A 15577-nucleotide genomic window follows, 5' to 3' on the forward strand; every position below is an offset into this window, starting at 1 on the left:
GTCTTTATTGATTTTCTGCCTGGATGATCTGTCAAGTTGAGAGAGTGGGGTGTTGAAGTCTCCTATTATGACCATGTTGCTGCTAATATATTGCTGTAGCTCTTTCAGTAGATGTTTGATGTATTTAGATGGCTTCTCATTGGGTGCATAGATGTGAATAATTGTTAAGTCCTCTTGATTGACTGATCCTCTGAGCATTAAGTAATGTCCATTCCTATCTTTTTAATTTTATTGATTTTAAAGTCTATCGTGTCAGATATGAGAATAGCTGTTCCTGCCCTTTTTTGTCGGCCATTGGCTTGTATGATAGTTTTCCATCCTTTCACTTTGAGTCTGTGTTTGTCTTGTTGAGTTAGGTGGGTTTCCTGTAGACAGCATATTGTTGGGTTGTGTTTTCTGGTCTCTCTTCCTAATCTGTGCCTTTTAATAGGTGAATTCAGGCCATCTACATTTATTGATATCAAAGATTGAAGATATTTTAATGCCATTATTGTAGATTTTTAGAGTGTTCTGATATATGTCCTATTTATGATGGTCTGACTGTTTATAGGAGACCTTTCAGAACTTCTTTTAGGGCAGGCTTGGTAATAGTTGATTCTTGCAACTGTTGCTTGTCTGAGAAGGTTTTTATGCCTCCATCTAGTCTGAATGACAGTCTAGCCGGATACAGTAGTCTTGGTTGAAAGCCTTTCTCATTGAGCACATGATAGATACCTTGCCTTTCTCTTCTGGCCTATAGTGTTTGTGTGGGGAAGTCTGCTGCTAATCTTATGGGTTTTCCTCTGTAGGTGACTCTTTGTTTTTCTCTTGCAGCCTTCAGGATCCTTTCTTTATCCTTATTCATTTCCATTCTAAATATGATGTGTCTTGGTGTCTTTAGGTCTGGGTTAATTCTGTTTGGGACCCTCTGGGCTTCTTGAACCTTTATGTCTTTTTATATTATCTAGACTAGAGAAGTTAACAGCTATTATGTCTTGAAGAATGCTTTCTTCCCCTCCCTCTCTTTCATCCTCTGGTAAGCTAATAATGCATATATTATTTCTTTTGAAGTCAGCCTATAGGTCTCTGTTGTTGTTCTCAGTATCTTTTAATCTATTTTTGAGATCTCTTACTTCTTTTTTAGTTGTCTCTAATTCATCCTCAATCTTACTAATTCTGTCTTTAGCCTATTCTCTCTCCCCTCTACTGTTTTCTGGAGTTCATCTATTTTGTTACCCTGTTCTGACACTGTTTTAGCTTGTTCAGCTAGTTGTGTTCTTAGCTCAGCTATTTCATCTTTCAATTCTCTAATAACCTTGAGATAATTAGTGTTTTCTTTCAGAGTCTCATTTTTTGTTTCTGCATTTCTGATGACAATTCTTTCAAACTCTTTACTCATTCCTGTTATTATTTCCTTAACTAGTGTTTGGATGTTGACCTCATTATTTTGTGCTTCAATCTTGGGGGGGTTAGGTTCATTTCTACAATATTTCTTCTTGTTGGCTTAACCATTTTAGATAGTACGTTATGAGGTCTCTCAGTACTTTTCAAATTACTGATCACTCTTTCCTGGATTGACTTGTGTCTAAATAAGGTAATTAAAGGGTTCACAGTTGTGGAAATTGACAGTTGTTTCAAGATCATTTTAATCCCTGAGTTGGAGCACAGTGGTTAAAAATCCTCTTTTGTTCTTTTACTTCCCTGTAGGCTATGAGAGTCTAAGGGCTTTTAAACTGTAAGTAGGCTTCTTGGCTTAATCACTGACACCTGACCAAGAGATAAAGCAGGGTGGGGCAGAGATAATCCAGTGGTTATGCAAAGAGACTCTCACAGGCCCCACTGCTAAGCCATGGTATAGATCTTCTCCTGAGTTTCCTCATTAGTTTTCTGTCCCTTGGTGTCAGCATAGGGCCTCCCTGCCACTGCTCCAGATTCTGAGGGCAGTAGCAATGGAGACTTACAGTTGCATTTAGCGAGTCTTAGGGGAGTCCTCTCATCCCTTCAGCCATCCCCTTGTTGGTGAAACAGACTGGAGGTGGTGTCTCAACTAGTAAACTGTCAGACTGTTACCAGACACTCAATCTCTCCCTAGGCTCCTCTCTGTCCGTGAGCCACATGTGTTTGCACTCACTGGTGATTTAGTGTGTTCCTGAAGTCGTTCTAGTCCTGTCTTATTTTGGTCTGAGGTGGTCTCCTTTGGTATTCCTAGTTGGCCTGGGAGAGGAGAGGAGAAGAGAGAAACACAGCTGTTGCTGCTCTGTAGCCCTGCCTCTGGACTTTTTTTTTTTTTTTAATTTCATGCACGTATGATATTACAGATGAGTAGCATCTTAGGTTCAGTTTTTTTCATTCTTTATTTGAGAGAGCAATAGAAAGAAAGAGAGACCACAGCACTGCTCCACCACCCACAGAATTCCCGAGGTGCTTCCAAATTGTGCCAGAGGCTCAAGCCCTTGACCTCATGCAGAGCAAGGTGCTTGCTCTGCCAGGCTGAGCTATCTCCCAGCCCCTAAACCTGATTGTGCTCAAACTCCTCCATGAACTCGTCTAGCTGCGGGATGCTAGAGTGCACATCTGCCGTCCCACTTCTTCAATGCTGGATTCCATAACCCTGAACCAGAAATCCCAGATGACGCTCCTGGAAGCAGAGCCTGCTGTCCACCTCCTCTTCCCCCATCCCATCTTAGACTTGGGGAGCTACCTGGATATATGGACCTGTGAGTCAGGCTGCTGGCCCGTGACCATAGAGGACTCTGGGGCCTCCATGCTGTGTGTTCCAACCTGGTGTTTGTCTCTTCTCACCTCAAAAATTTTTTTCCAGTGAGAGGTAGTGAATGGGAGCCCCTCTTCCCCTGGCTGCTATTTCATGGTTAGTGGCAAGTGAGGCAGGAATCCAGGTTGGGTTGCAGCTGTACTTCCAGGGGAGTTTGCAGCACCTGGCCTGGCTTCCAGCCCAGAACTTTCCACAAGGCCATCAGTGTAGGCTGCCTGCAGGTAGGCACTGCCTCTGGACTGTACTTGAGTGTCCAGGCTGGGAACTTAAACTGCAAATGTGTGTAGGCTAAGGTATCAGGCTGCTGAGTGTCTTTGCACTCAGAAGCCAGAGACCAGGTGGTGCTCAGCAGGATGTTTATGGGCCCTGAGGGATCTCCCCTTGGCTGAACATGCATCTCTCTCTCATCCTGCTGTCTCACCTCTGAAGCTCTGTCTCTATTTCACTTTTCAGTGAGGACACAAGGCAGGTTGCATGAGGGGAGCCCCTTCTCCTGTATTGATCCCATGACAGCTGCCACAACCCAGTTGCCAGGGTTCCATTCTAAAGTCCTGGGAGTTAGGGTTTCCATGGAGAAATTCTGGAGGGATACAACTGAACATGGAACAGAGTGGGTCTTTGGCTTGCTTTGGAAGTGGTGATGAGCATGTAGATGACTTGGGGGTCTTGTTAAGTTCTGGTTTATGGTGAGGTAGAGTGGGGTGAAGTGCTGGGGATATGGAGAGCTGAGTTAAAGAGTGACTGAATGGTACTGTGGTTGAGTAAGAGCACATCATTTTATTTTATTTTATTTTTTCTCACTAGAGCAGTGCTTAACTCTGATTTATGGTGGTGCAGAGAACTGGACCTGGGACTGTGGAGCTTCAGGCAAGAGATCCTGTTGCAGAATCACTATGCTATCTTCTGCCCCAAAATATTTCCATTTTGAAAAAAAGATTGACCCATCTGTCCACATGCTACAGAGAAACAAAAACATCACTCCGCTTTGGGATATGGTGGTATCAAGGAATCAAGGAACCTGTGGTCTCTCACATGCAGATACTCTACTTCAGAGCTCTCTCCCTAGAGCAGAATGTGTCATCTTCAAGGACCAGCTGTTGAATACACTGTCAGAAGGACCACTAGTTTTGCTTAAGTTTCACCACCAGGGTTTTCACTAGGGCTTGGCACTGTGATTCCACCACTCCCAGTAGTCTTCTTTCTCTGTCTCTGTCTCTCTCTCAAGAAGGAGTTTGGGCACCCCAGCACCACTTATACTTAGCATGGTGCTCCCATGTGATGGCTGGTGGTGGGGCTTAGACCCCAGGTTTTCACACTTGGTGGTGTGTTCTATCTGGTGAATTACCTCCTGGGCTCCACCATTTTTCTTTTAAATCCTCCCATGAGGGCCTCCTGCACTTCCCACAGGCTGTGTTCTTTACTCAGTGTAGAAAAAGGAGGCAGCATCTACCCACTCCGTATACACCTCAGCCAAATCCCTTTGCCTGACTTGTATTGTGAATGGGGGGGGGGGGGTTGGGGAAAATGCCTTGTATGAATGATTGGAAATAGGCTGAAATGTTAACAGTATCGCATCTAGGGGTATGGAGAATTTGTTTTATTCACCTGATTTTTCTTTTTTTTTTTTTCTGATTTTTTCTTTTTTTTAAAAAAATTCTTTACTGGGAAATTAATGTTTTACATTTGACAATAAATACAATAGTTTGTACATGCATAACATTTCCCAGTTTTCCATATAACAATATAACCCACACAAGGTCCTCTGTCATCCTTCTTGGACCTGTATTCTCCCTCCCACCCACCCCAGAGTCTTTTACTTTGGTGCAATATGCCAATTCCAGTTCAGGTTCTACTTGTGTTTTCTCTTCTGATCTTGTTTTTCAACTTCTGCCTGAGAGTGAGATCATCCTATATTCATCATTCTGTTTCTGACTTATTTCACTTAACATGAATTTTTCAAGGTCCATCCAAGATGGGCTGAAAACGGTGAAGTCACCATTTTTTATAGCTGAGTAGTATTCCATTGTGTATATATAGCACAACTTGCTCAGCCACTCACTATTTTTTTCTTATGTTAGAAGTTTTTCACATAGTTTAGGAGGTTGTGCAGTGGCTTGAGTACCAGGTCACTCTGAGCACACCTGATCCCATTAGCCCATGATTATTTCTGAAGGAAGCTGGGAAAAAACTCTGACATTTTACAATTAAATTTTATTTTATTTTATTTATTCTATTTTATTTTGAACTAGAGCACTACTTATTTCTGGCTTATGGTGGTACTGGGAATTAAACCAGGGACCTCAGAGCCTCAGGCATGAATCTTTTTGTATAACCACTATGCTAGCTTCCTAGTCCTATAATAAATTTTTGCTTTTTTTTTTTTCCAGTTTGAAAAAGCTGACCAAGTCTCTGAGCTCTAGTGTGTGCTGCACACTCTCAGCATAGGAGCTGGGACATGTTCAAGACCCTGTTGCTCCATGTGGGGTCTCTGTTCCAACCCTCACGTAGGTGGTATGTTGGAACCTGGATTTTGTCTTTCCTGCCTGTTGTAGGTGGATCAGTGCTTGTCTCACTTTAGATCAATTACTGCCTTCTCCTAGCCACAAGCCTCAGTTTTCCTTATCTGTAAAGTGGAATTAAGAGTGGTATTCTGTGGGCAGGGGAGACAGCATAATGGTTATGCAAACAGACTCTCATGCCTGAGGCTCCTAAGTCCCAGGTTCAATCCCCCGCACCACCATAAGCCAGAGCTGAGCAGTGCTCTGGTGTTTCTCTGTGTGTGTCTCTCTCTACATCTCTCTCAAAAATAAAAATTAATAAAAAATTTTTAAAAAAGAGTGGTATTCTGGGTTAGGGGGATACTATAATGGTAGAGAGAGAGAGAGAGAAAGAGAGAGAGAGACTTTCATGCCTGTGGCTCAGAAATCCTGGGTCAATCTCAGCACCACCACAAGCCAGAGTTGAGCAGTACCCTTGTACAAAAAAATTAATTAATTAAATAAACAGCGTTTTAAGTCAGCCTGTACCTCCCCCCACCCCCACACACTCCCCAACCCTGCTTGCCATGAAGGTTCAATGAGCTATATCGTGTTGTCTCAGCAGGGCCTGGTCAGAGGCTCCCTTGTCCTGAACTTAACACTACTGCCACATTGGAGTCTGAGCTAGTAGTCTTGATGTCATAACATACCACAGCCCCTCTCTGCTAGACTTCCCTGAGCCTGAAACTGGCAGGGAAGAGGTTGGCTTCACACACACACACACACACACACACACACACACACACACACACGCCTTTGTCATCTGTCTGCAGGTTCCGTAGATGGTTGCCCAGTCCCTTCCAGAAAAGTGGTGAGCTGTCTGCACGCTGGGGCCCCAGGTTCCTCAGAGATCCTGCAGAGCCTATTTCAAAACCCTGACTTCCTCTTGTAGCTTGGGTGCTGATGCAGGCAGCCTCCTGTGACCATATAAGGTGATCCCTTGGCAGGCGGTACACAGGTGAGTGGTGGCTGTGGTAGGCCTCGCTCAGCAGAGCCACAGACTCTCACTCAGTAGAGTGTGTGAGCAGTGGGATGTGGCAGTAAGAAAGTCATCTTTTATGGCTGTTGAAGCAACAGAGGCCTGTTCCCGTAGAAGCAGAAGCAAGGGGCTGTCTGGTGTGCAAAGTGGTGGGCTGACCTCATAGTGACACTTATTGCAAAACTGGGATGTGGGTGGCTGGCTCACAGAGCCTGGTGAAGGAAGCTGGGTGCACCCCTCCCCCACCCCATCTTCTCTTATGGCAGGCAGGACAGCAAGAAGGCAGTTACAGGAAACAACAGCAAAATTTATTTATTTTAAAATTTATTTTTATTATTTAGTTAGTATGAGAGAGGGAGAGAGTTTCAGAGAAGTCAGAGCACACACACACACACACACACACACACACACACACACACACCTTCCAGAGCATTGCTTAGTTCTGGTTTATGGTGGTGCTGGGGATTGAACCTTGGGCCTTGGGTTCCTCAAACATGAGAGTCTGTTGTGCTACAGGTGGTGCTCTCTCCTCAGCCAAGAGATACTTATGTATATGAAGCCATAAAAATCAAACTGGAACCTTAGGCATGCAAGTCCTGCACTCTATCTGTTGAGCTACCATATGCAGAATTTAAACCAGAGGGGTGTGAAATGAGAAATAAACTTCCATTCCTCCTCCCCCTTCTCCAGTCTCAGGCTTCTCTTGGGGTGTCTCTTCCTGCCCATCAGATTTCCCTAGCTGTTCACCTCTGTAGGGAGGAGGTTGGTGCGGAGGCAGAAGATGAGTTAAGATCTGGGGGGTAAGGTGTGGAGAAAGTGGTGAGACCTGTTCTAGGCAGGGTAGAAGGACCCATGGCAGGACTCTGAGCACAGGAGACAGTGTGTGTGTTGGGCTTGAATGTGAGACTCAGTCCTGGGGCACTGCAGCCACATATTCATCTATGGCTGCCACCTCATTGTCTTCCTGTGAAGTTCAACACCATTCCAGACAAACCCTGGCCAGATGACCCAGGAGACAGGTCCTGGTGACAGCGTGCACCCTTGTGTGGTGTGAGAAGGCTTGTCACCTCTGGGGTCTTACACACACACACACACACACACACACACACACACACACACACACACACACACACCAAGGGGGGGGAGGAAGGAGAGAGAGCTATCTAGTAAAACAACCGGCAGGCCTTCAAACTGACCTGCTCCTGAGAATCCAGGTCTCAATGTAACCTGGTATCACCATGGAATCAGTGGTGGTGACAAATGTGCCATAAAGGATGACGCTAACCCCAGGGAAAAGTATGTGGCGCCACACACTGGACCTACCACATTTTCTCAATGTTCCAAATTAGTGTTCACAAAGACAGCAAAGTCCTTTTGGTGATAGTGAGCGCCACCGTGTGGGCATATAGCTACATTAGATGCGCTGTTTTCAGTGAGAACTGCAAGGCCGGACCGGAACAGCTGAGGTGAGAAAAGCAGGGCGTGGGAAATGGAAAGGGTGATTGATTTCCTGTCTTACAGAGGTGGCGGAGGCCTGAGATGCCTACTGCGAAAGGTGCAAAGCAAATGCAGACACTTCATTCAGCTAATACCCATTCTCACCCTTATCATAGGCTCAGGACTGAACTGACCTAGCCCATGGTCTATCAGGTTTTTTTTCTCTCTCTCCCACTCCTTTGCACCCTCTCTTTAACTGGAGGTGATTAAGTGCAGTAAGTAAAAAGGTGAAGGACAACTACCCTGGGGTTTCATCTGTATGTAGCATCTAGATGACTAAAACAAGCCAACTTGCAAAAACAAAACAAAACTATCTGGAGCTCTGTGGGAACTGTGGTTCTCAGGGGTGGTTGGGGGTGTGGCACAGGTGGCTGGTGGAGGGTGTGGTGATTTGCACACACTGTGTATGCACGTAAAACTATACTCTGAAATTTTATAATTTTGAAAAGTATTAAATCACTGAATGAAGAAAATTATTTTAAAAAGTCACCTGTTGGGGCTGGGCGGTGGTGCACTCAGTTAAGTGTACATAGTACAAAGCACAGGGACCCATGCAAGGACCCAGGTTTAAGCTCCTGGCTCCCCACCGGCAGGGGGGATGCTTCAGAAGCGGTGAAGCAGGTCTGCAGGTGTCTATCATTCTCTCTCCCTTTCTATCTCCCCCTCCTCTCTCAATTTCTCTCTGTCCTGTCCAACAACGACGACATCAATAACAACAACAATGAAACAAGGGCAACAAAAAGGGAATAAATAAAAATATAAAAAAATTAAAAAGAAAGAAAGAAAAAACAGTCACCTATGAGAAATGAAGGCTATACAATGCAACCACCAGGAAACACTTTAAAAAGGTAATGCTGCCCATAAGAGGTCTCACTGTTTTCTCTTTTCTTTTTATGCCTCCAGAGTCATTGATGAATCTCAGTGCCTGCACTATGTCACTGTTCCTGGAGGCCATTTTTTCCCATTTTTGTTGCCCTTGTTATTGTTGTCATTGCTGCCATTGTTGTTGGATAGGACAGAGAGAAATTGAGAGAGGACAGGAAGACAGAGAAGGGGAGAGAAAGACACCTGCAGACCTATTTCAACACTTGTGCTACAGGTAGGGGGGTGGTCGAACCAGCATCCTTAGGCCAGTCCTTGTGCTTCCTGCCATGTGCACTTAACCCGCCCCATTTTCTTTCTTTCTTTCTTTCTTTCTTTCTTTCTTTCTTTCTTTTTTTTTAATCAGGCCACTGCTTAGCTCTGGCTTATGGTGGTGCTAGGAACTGAACCTGCGACCTCAGAGTCTCAGGCATAGAAGTTTTATATATAGCCATTATGCTATCCCTAAACAGTCCCTCAGCTTCTGTTCTTAAGGGAATGGCCAAGGTAGGATTGAAGCATATAATAGTTACCAGTCATGGGTTTCAGGTCTGGGGGCATCAGAGCAAAGCAGATATAAGCAGAATAACACAGCCCAGATGGAAAACCTCTTGTGGGAATCTGTAGGACTGGAAGAAAGGAGTTAGGTATACCCCCTTGCCTTGCAGTGGGAAGGAAATAAAAACATACAAATTTAAATATTTTCCTTTCTTCTTAATTGCTTTTATTTGGGGGGGAGTCATGAACAAGTAATATTCTTGTTAAACAGAATTTGTGCACTTAACCAATTAGGATTAGGTTTTTTTTCTGACTTTAACATCATTTTATTATGAAAATGCTGATTTACAGGATTGCTGTTAAAATGAGGGTACATTTTCCCAAGACTGGTGTGAGTACACCTCGGTCTCCATCAGAGCCTGAGATCTCTTATCTGAACTCTGAAAGCAGCAACATTATTTTCTCTGTCCCTCCAACCTGCCCTTGGGAATGAGGAGAGAGGGCCTTCCTTTCTTCCCTCAGTGAAGAACCCAAACCTTCTATCCTTAGAATTCAATCCAGTGTGGTCTTGATTCATTAATTAAAAGTATTCGGTCCCAGATTAGACAGCCTGGACTCTGTGATTTACCTCTAAACCTTCTCTCTTTCCTCTGGAGAAACTGTAAGCATCAGTTTGGGTATGTATTTTCCCCCTCTTTCTTGATTTCCCTGTAGCTGCTTTTTCTTTTTCTTTTTTCTATTTTATTTTATATTTATTTACTTGCCTCCAGGGTTATAGCTGGGGCTCGGTGCCTGCACTATGAATCCACTGCTCCTGGAGGCTATTTTTTTCCCCTTTTGTTGCCCTTGTTTTTTTTAAATCATCATTGTGGTTATTATTATTGTTGTTGTTGTTATTGTTATTGTTGTTGTTGGATAGGACAGAGAGAAATCGAGAGAGGAGGGGAAGACAGAGGGGGGAGAAAAAGATAGACACCTACAAACCTGCTTCACTGTCTGTGAAGCGACTCCCCTGCAGGTGGGGAGCCAGGGGCTCGAACTGGGATCTTTGCGCTTTGCACCATGTGCGCTTAACCCACTGCACTACCACCCAACCCCTAATAGCTGCTTTTTCTTTTTAGAGTTAACAGAAAAAATCCAGTTGCCTGAGGGTGGTGGCAGCGGTAGTAATGCACCCAGTGGAGTGCACATGTTAGCATATGCAAGGACCCAGAGTCAAGCTCCCATTCCCCACCTGCAGGAGGCAATTTCCATGAGTGGTAGAGCTGTGCTGTAGGCGTCTCTCTTTCTCTCTCCATGTCTTTCTCTCCCTATTTCTCTTTTTCTCAATCATGAAAATTAAAGGGAAAATCCACTTGCCTGGATTTATTCTTTTTATTTATTTTATTTTTAAAATTATTTTTCTTTATTTATTGGATAGAGACAGCCAGAAATAGAATGGAAGTGGGAGGGAGGGAGAGAGAGAGAGAGGAAGATAGAGAGAGAGAGGGAGAGAGGGGAAGAAAGGAAGAGAGTCACCTGCAGCCCTGCTTCACCACTTGTGAAGCTTTCCCCCAGAAGGTGGGGACCAGGAGCTTGAACCTGGGTCCTTGAGCACTGTAACATATGCACTCAACCAGGTGTGCCACCTGGACCCAGCCCCTGGATTTATTCTTTTTTATATTTATTTATTTATTTATTTATTCCTTTTGTTGCCCTTGTTGTTTTATTGTTGTAGTTATTATTGTTGTTATTGATGTTGTCATTGTTGGATAGGACAGAGAGAAATGGAGAAAGGAGGGGAAGATGGGGAGAGAAAGAGAGACACCTGCAGACCTGCTTCACTGCTTGTGAAGCGACTACCCTGAAGGTGGGGAGCTGGGGGCTCGAACCTGTTACACTGGTCCTTGTGCTTTGCGCCACGTGCGCTTAACCCACTGTACTACCACCAGACTCTCTCCCCTGGTTTTCTTCTTTAGACAGCAAAGGATAACTTCTTTTTAGTATAGATCTGTTTCCTGAAATATTGGGGACAGTTCATACTAAAATTATTCCATATATATATGACATTCAGTCTTCACCAGGAGCATTATATCTTATTTGTTCCACCAGGCAACTTCATCTCCAAGTCCTCCTGGCTCAGAGATGAGGGCGGTCAGGAGGTAGATGGGAGGTGTGGGGAGGTGGAGGGCGGAGTCTGTACCTGATCCTTTAGTGTTCACCCTTTCCAGTTGCTGCTGTAACAAATCATCAAGCAGTTTAGTGGCTTGAGAAAATACTGTTCTATTGTATTTTTTAAATGATAATATATATAATCTATATAATAAATGATATATATAATTTATTTATTGGAGAAATCTAGAGGGAAGGGGGAGATAAAGAGACACCTAGATACTTATTTCCCCACTCGTGAAGCTTGCCCCCTGAAGGTGGGGAGCAGGGGCTTGAACCTGGGCCCTAATACATGGTAACATATACACTCAATCTACCAGGTATGCCACTGCTGGCATATATTATGTGTGTGTGTGTGTGTGTGTGTGTGTGTGTGTGTGTGTGTGTGTGTGTGTGGACTTTACACATCACAAAATGAACTGTTTTAAAATGTACAAATTCAACCTGTTACATCGGCAACCTGTGTAACTATTGCTTCTGACTACCCCCCAAACATCTCATCTTCCCAAAAAGAAACTTCCTGCCCTTATCAACTGTCCTCTGAATTCACTCCCTGCTCCTAGCCCCAGCCCCTGCAAATCTACTATCAGTCTCTAAGCACTTGCTTCTTTTGGACAATCCAGCTCAGTTGTTCAAATAGCATCTGCCCTTGGTGTCTAGTTTCTTTCCCTGGCATATTCTGACAAGGTCTGTCCAGTTGTGCTGGGTAAGTCCTGCTCTCTTTTCTCTCTTCCAATGACCATCTGGGTGAGTTCCTCCCTTTGGTTACTGTAAACGGTGCTGATGTGAACATTTATGTGGACTGATTTGTTTGAACACCTGTCTAAAGTTTGGGGGCCATGTTTCCAGGGGTTGAAATGCTGGGTCAGCTCATCATTCCATGTTTGATCTTTTGAAGATCTGCCTTTTGGTCTTGTGGCTGAGTCATTTTTCTGATTCCCTTGACAACACCCAAGGGTCAGGCCTGTCACATCCTTGCTAACACTTTTTTTCTCTCTCTCTCTTACTTGAACCCTCCTGGTGGTGAAGTGCACACTGGCACAGAGAAGGCAACTCTTTTGCCTTAAATGGACAGCTGGGTGAACTCAATACAACCTTGCTTCAGCTCACAAGTCACATGGTACCCGCCCCTTAGGTGTATGCGCATAGATACCCACCAGCACAGAGAGTTTGGGGGACAGGGCTGGTGGGGTCACTTTTTTTCCCTTTGATAGACAAAGAGAGGAATGGTGAGAGGAAGAGGGTGGTGTGGTGGGGGCTGGGCTTGAACCTGGGTCATGCACATGGGAAAGTGGCACACTATCAAGTGAGCTTATTTGTCAGCCTGGTGCCACTTTTGTGCTGCAACATTGGCTGTCCTTGGGCATCAGTTGCAAAGCCAGCTTCAGCACGCTCTGCAGGGGTAGCATACACCACAGCTGTCTGTGGTGAGGCCCACAAGCTCCTCTGTGGGCTGAAGTCACCTTGACTCTAAGTGATAGAGTTGGGGCTCCAGACTTCATGCTGTCAAGTCCCATGCTGATGTCCATCCCCTAAACCATCAATAATTGCCTCGTACCCATGGGTCAGAGGGCAGACAGGGGGACCAGAGTAGAGGTGTGTGCTCACAGGTTGGAATGATGTGCCAGGTAGCTGGAGCAGACTGCAAATAAGGTACAGTGCTGTGAAAACATAGCAGGGTGGAAGCTTCAGGAGACAATGAGTGGAAAGTTCCAAGAGTGGTGGAAATGCATGGGGTCATGGAGTCAAGGGCTCCAGGCATATGAACAGCTAGATAGAATGAATGAGAAGCATTTGCAGGATGCTTGATGAACTGGGGTGTCATCAGGAGGAGAAAGAGCTTGAGAGAAAGCATCTTACATTAGGGAGTTCTCACTGTTGTCTCGAGAGGACCTCTGGTCATGGGTTATATGCAGGAACTCCAGCTCAGCTGCAGTCCAGCTAATAACTGTGTCTACCACTCCCTCATTTGTCCCATAACATGGGGAGTTGGGTGGGTTTTTTTCATCCTCCTCTTCTTCCTCTCATCCTCCATCATCATCATCATCATTATCATCATCATCATTATTGATACTAGGGTTATTACTGGGGCTCATGCTGGCCCAACTACTCTACCATTCCCAATGATATATATATATATATATATATATATATATATATATATATATAGTGAGAGAGAGAGAGAGAGAGATCTGCTTCACTGCTCATGAAGCTTCTGCCAACTTGAAATGGTGTCCCTGTGTCCTTGCAAAAGCAGCTCACATGCCCTGTGCTCAGCTACTGGGAAAGTAGTCTTGACTTTCTTTCATTAGAAGTGACTAATATGACTTTAAATCTTATATACAAATCCTTTGCTTTCTGTTTTGCTCTCAATGTATCCATTGTGCTCCCTGGGGTGTGGGGCCAGGTGGTAGTGAACCTGGTTGAGCACACATTATGGCACATGAGGACCCAGTTCAAGCCCCCAGTCCCCACCTTCAGGGGGAAAGCTTTGAGTAGTGAAGCAGTGCTACAGATGTCTCTCTGTCTCTCCCTTCCCTCTAGATTTCTGGCTGTCTCTATCAAATAAATAAAGATAATACAAAAAAAATTAGAGAGAGAGAGAGAGAAAGAACCATATCACCAAAGCTTTCCCTTAATGTGGTTAATGTCCTTAATGTGGTTCCTTAGTGGGAGATAGTATAATCATTACACAAAGTGACTTTAGTGCCTGAGGCTCTGATGTCACAGGTTCAGTGACATCACCATAAGCCAAAGCCAGCCAGCATCACCATAAGCCAAAGCTGAGCATGTGGGGGCAAGGGGCTTGAACCCTAATCCTGGTCTTGTGCATGGTAATGTATGTCTACTACCTGGTATGCCACCACCCAGTCCCCGAGTGGACATCTTTGAACTAATTGTGTAAGTTCATCCAGCCACTGGCACATGGAGTGCCTGGAATGCCAGCTGTGCCTGAGGGTCCTCTCCAGGGCAGCCACAGCAGCCAGTAGGGCACTCAGAGGTCACAGAGCCACAGACATGGTTTTGTTGCAGATATTAACCCCAGGGCATGTGGAGCTTTGTCCCACTTAGAGAGGGTGACTGGGGCTTCCTGCTTGGTGACCTCCTCAGGGTCTGGCTTAGAAGCTGGTCTTTAGGGAGTCGGGTGGTAGTGCAGTGGGTTAAGCACAAATGATGCCAAGCAGCAAGGACCAGTGTAAGGATCCCAGTTGGAGCCTCCGGCCCCCCACCTGCAGGGGCTTCGCTTCACAGCAGTGAAGCAGGTCTACAGGTATCTATCTTACTCTCCCCCCTCTCTGTCATTGCCTCCTCTCTCCATTTCTCTCTGTCCTATCTAACAATGATGACATCAACAACAACAATAATAACTACAACAACAATAAAAAGCAAGGGCAACAAAAGGGAAAATAAATATTAAAAAAAATAAAAAAAGAAACTGGTCTGTGAGGCTCAAAGAGTGGACAGTTCTGGGGAGGGGCATGGAACCCATGGGGTTGCCTGGCAGGTGGTTTGGCCTTTCTGTGAGGATTGTCAAAGTTGAACTCAGAAGACCCAGCTATCTTCCAAGTCCCACTAAGGGCAGCGGGGCTGTTTGGGTGAGGACCTCTGAGGACGAATCAGCACTTAAAGCTCACAGAAAACAGAAGCTGGCCACCAGGGGCGGCTAGAGAGGTCTCCACACCCCAGGGGGCAGGGACTGGTTGAGCACAATGGATATGTTGAGAGCAGAACAGGAAGCAAAGGATTTGTATATAAGAATCACAGTCATATTAGTCACTTCTAATGAAAGAAAGTCAAGACTACTCTCACAGAAGGTGAGAACAGGGCACTGTGAGCTGCTTTTGCAAGGACACAGGGACACCACTTCAAGTAGCTGCTGTTCAGGGGTCCTGGGCCTGTTTACACTATGGTGACAGGGACCCACAGCCCAATGTACATAGTTCAGCTGACACTCAGAGTGGGTCATCTGTATGTCCCCTTCCTTTATCTGACAAAATCATTTTCAGAGGCAATCAGGAAATGGACTGAAGAATGGTCAAAAAAAAAAAAAAGACAGAGCAAAAAATTCTCGTGTGTGTGTGTTTCATGAAAATCATTTTAACACTGCAAGCTATTATAGAGCAAAAGGGTGGAAGACAACATATTAATAGCTAAATTATGTAGTTTTTTTTTTTTGAAGTGGAAGAAATACAGATCTCTATGGAAGAGTTTACTTAGCAAAAGTGAAACTTTTTAAAAAATTTATTTATTGTGAGAGGGCAAAGACAGAGAACCAGAGCATCACTCTGGCACATGCAATGC

The 15577-nt window shown here is 44.8% G+C and overlaps 1 non-coding gene across 1 annotated transcript; it reads left to right on the plus strand.

Moving 5' to 3' along the window:
- Window positions 1-4138: 4138 nt before the first annotated feature.
- Window positions 4139-4266, plus strand: LOC132537391 (small nucleolar RNA SNORA51). The gene has a single exon (XR_009548828.1). It is a non-coding gene; the product is annotated as a small nucleolar RNA SNORA51 (small nucleolar RNA).
- The last annotated feature ends 11311 nt before the right edge of the window (window positions 4267-15577 follow it).

Source organism: Erinaceus europaeus, chromosome 2 (assembly GCF_950295315.1).
Source record: "Erinaceus europaeus chromosome 2, mEriEur2.1, whole genome shotgun sequence".
In the NCBI taxonomy this organism is placed as follows: Eukaryota; Metazoa; Chordata; class Mammalia; order Eulipotyphla; family Erinaceidae; genus Erinaceus; species Erinaceus europaeus.